Here is a 2500-nt window from a genome sequence, read left to right on the forward strand (position 1 = left end):
ATTGCGCAACTTCTCAATTATTTTTCAAATTTGGTATGTTTCCAAAATAATTGTATCCCGTTTTATAGCGGAAATGTTGGACAACATCATGAGGGCTGGAGCTACCTTTTTACATAGAATTAGCATACAGGTAGTGTGTTCATGGGTAATAAATCGACTTTCACATGTAATGCAGTACAGAGAATATTGAGTCCTTCAAGAGGCATGAAAGAAAACCATTATTGTGTTGATTGTTCTCTCCACCTCCCTGCAACAGACACAGGATGGATGAATTAAAGTTATCCTACCAGACATAGGAGTCCTGAATGGGCCCACCAGTCTTATATATCTCGCCTGATCGAGCCTGATCGAGCGATGAGCGATGAGCGTGGTATCATGTTGCAAGTGGCTGCATGGCTTAGCTTACTAAATGCAAATGCATAAGAGTAATATTCTTAGCATTCCTAGAGCCTATGGCCACACCACACTGAATGCACCCGATCTCGTCTGATCTTGGAAGTTAAGCAGTGTTAGGCCTAGTTAGTACCTGGATGGGAGACCGCCTGGGAATACCAGGTGCTGTAGGCTTTTTTGTGCTCCAAGTTCAGGAAGTGAGCCCTTTCTCAATTGCCTTTCAAAACTGCAAGGTCTAGCCGACTAGATGCTTAAAAGTACAAAACTCACTAGGCCCAGAGCCTACGGCCACACCATACTGAATGAGCCTGATCTCGTCTGATCTCAGAAGCTAAGCAGTGTCGGGCCTAGTTAGTACCTGGATGGGAGACCGCCTGGGAATACCAGGTGCTGTAGGCTTTTTTGTACTCCAAGTTCAGGAAGTGAGCCATTTCTCAATTCCCTTTCAAAACTGCAAGGTCTAGCCGACTAGATGCTTAAAAGTACAAAACTCACAAGGCCCAGACCCTACGGCCACACCACACTGAATGCGCCCGATCTCGGAAGCTAAGCAGTGTGGGGCCTCGTTAGTATCTGGATGGGAGACCGCCTGGGAATACCAGGTGCTGTAGGCTTTTTTGTGCTCCAAGTTCAGGAAGTGAGCCATTTCTCAATTGCCTTTCAAAACTGCAAGGTCTAGCTGACTAGATGCTTAAAAGTACAAAACTCACTAGGCCCAGAGCCTACGGCCACACCACACTGATTGCGTCTGATCTCGGAAGCTAAGCAGTGTCGGGCCTAGTTAGTACCTGGATGGGAGACCACCTGGGAATACCAGGTGCTGTAGGCTATTTTGTGCTCCAAGTTCAGGAAGTGAGCCATTTCACAATTGCCTTTCAAAACTGCAAGGTCTAGCCGACTAGATGCTTAAAGTACAAAACTCACTAAGCTCAGAGCCTTCGGCCACACCACACTGAATGCGCCCCATCTCATCTGATCTCAGAAGCTAAGCAGTGTCGGGCCTAGTTAGTACCTGGATGGGAGACCGCCTGGGAATACCAGGTGCTGTAGGCTTTTTTGTGCTCCAAGTTCAGGAAGTGAGCCATTTCACAATTGCCTTTCAAAACTGCAAGGTCTAGCCGACTAGATGCTTAAAAGTACAAAACTCACTAGGCCCAGAGCCTACGGCCACACCACACTGAATGCGCCCGATCTCAGAAACTAAGCAGGGTCGGGCCTAGTTAGTACTTGGATGGGAGACTGCCTTGGAATACCAGGTGCTGTAGGCTTTTTTTGTGCTCCATGATTAGTAATTGCGCAACTTCTCAATTATTTTTCAAATTTGGTATGTTTCCAAAATAATTGTATCCCGTTTTATAGCGGAAATGTTGGACAACATCATGAGGGCTGGAGCTACCTTTTTACATAGAATTAGCATACAGGTAGTGTGTTCATGGGTAATAAATCGACTTTCACATGTAATGCAGTACAGAGAATATTGAGTCCTTCAAGAGGCATGAAAGAAAACCATTATTGTGTTGATTGTTCTCTCCACCTCCCTGCAACAGACACAGGATGGATGAATTAAAGTTATCCTACCAGACATAGGAGTCCTGAATGGGCCCACCAGTCTTATATATCTCGCCTGATCGAGCCTGATCGAGCGATGAGCGTGGTATCATGTTGCAAGTGGCTGCATGGCTTAGCTTACTAAATGCAAATGCATAAGAGTAATATTCTTAGCATTCCTAGAGCCTACGGCCACACCACACTGAATGCACCCGATCTCGACTGATCTCGGAAGTTAAGCAGTGTCAGGCCTAGTTAGTACCTGGATGGGAGACCGCCTGGGAATACCAGGTGCTGTAGGCTTTTTTGTGCTCCAAGTTCAGGAAGTGAGCCCTTTCTCAATTGCCTTTTAAAACTGCAAGGTCTAGCCGACTAGATGCTTAAAAGTACAACACTCACTAGGCCCAGAGCCTACGGCCACACCACACTGAATGCGCCTGATCTCGTCTGATCTCAGAAGCTAAGCAGTGTCGGGCCTAGTTAGTACCTGGATGGGAGACCGCCTGGGAATACCAGGTGCTGTAGGCTTTTTTGTACTCCAAGTTCAGGAAGTGAGCCA

The 2500-nt window shown here is 46.6% G+C and overlaps 4 non-coding genes and 4 pseudogenes across 4 annotated transcripts; all 8 read left to right on the forward strand.

Annotated features, from left to right (window-relative positions):
- The first annotated feature begins 448 nt into the window (after positions 1 to 448).
- Positions 449 to 567, forward strand: LOC138539223 (5S ribosomal RNA). Its single transcript, XR_011287297.1, has one exon. It is a non-coding gene; the product is annotated as a 5S ribosomal RNA (ribosomal RNA).
- A 106-nt stretch (positions 568 to 673) lies between these two features.
- Positions 674 to 792, forward strand: LOC138541154 (5S ribosomal RNA). The gene has a single exon (XR_011289169.1). It is a non-coding gene; the product is annotated as a 5S ribosomal RNA (ribosomal RNA).
- A 106-nt stretch (positions 793 to 898) lies between these two features.
- LOC138544831 (5S ribosomal RNA) lies at positions 899 to 1007 on the forward strand (annotated as a pseudogene).
- Positions 1008 to 1113: 106 nt separating this feature from the next.
- LOC138543961 (5S ribosomal RNA) lies at positions 1114 to 1222 on the forward strand (annotated as a pseudogene).
- Positions 1223 to 1327: 105 nt separating this feature from the next.
- Positions 1328 to 1446, forward strand: LOC138542574 (5S ribosomal RNA; annotated as a pseudogene).
- Positions 1447 to 1552: 106 nt separating this feature from the next.
- Positions 1553 to 1661, forward strand: LOC138547095 (5S ribosomal RNA; annotated as a pseudogene).
- Positions 1662 to 2125: 464 nt separating this feature from the next.
- On the forward strand, positions 2126 to 2244 carry LOC138539093 (5S ribosomal RNA). Its single transcript, XR_011287171.1, has one exon. It is a non-coding gene; the product is annotated as a 5S ribosomal RNA (ribosomal RNA).
- A 106-nt stretch (positions 2245 to 2350) lies between these two features.
- On the forward strand, positions 2351 to 2469 carry LOC138544931 (5S ribosomal RNA). Its single transcript, XR_011290761.1, has one exon. It is a non-coding gene; the product is annotated as a 5S ribosomal RNA (ribosomal RNA).
- The last annotated feature ends 31 nt before the right edge of the window (positions 2470 to 2500 follow it).

The sequence above is a fragment of the Ambystoma mexicanum genome, unplaced genomic scaffold (genome assembly GCF_040938575.1).
Source record: "Ambystoma mexicanum isolate Mex_15411 unplaced genomic scaffold, UKY_AmexF1_1 Mex_scaf10, whole genome shotgun sequence".
NCBI lineage: Eukaryota > Metazoa > Chordata > Amphibia > Caudata > Ambystomatidae > Ambystoma > Ambystoma mexicanum.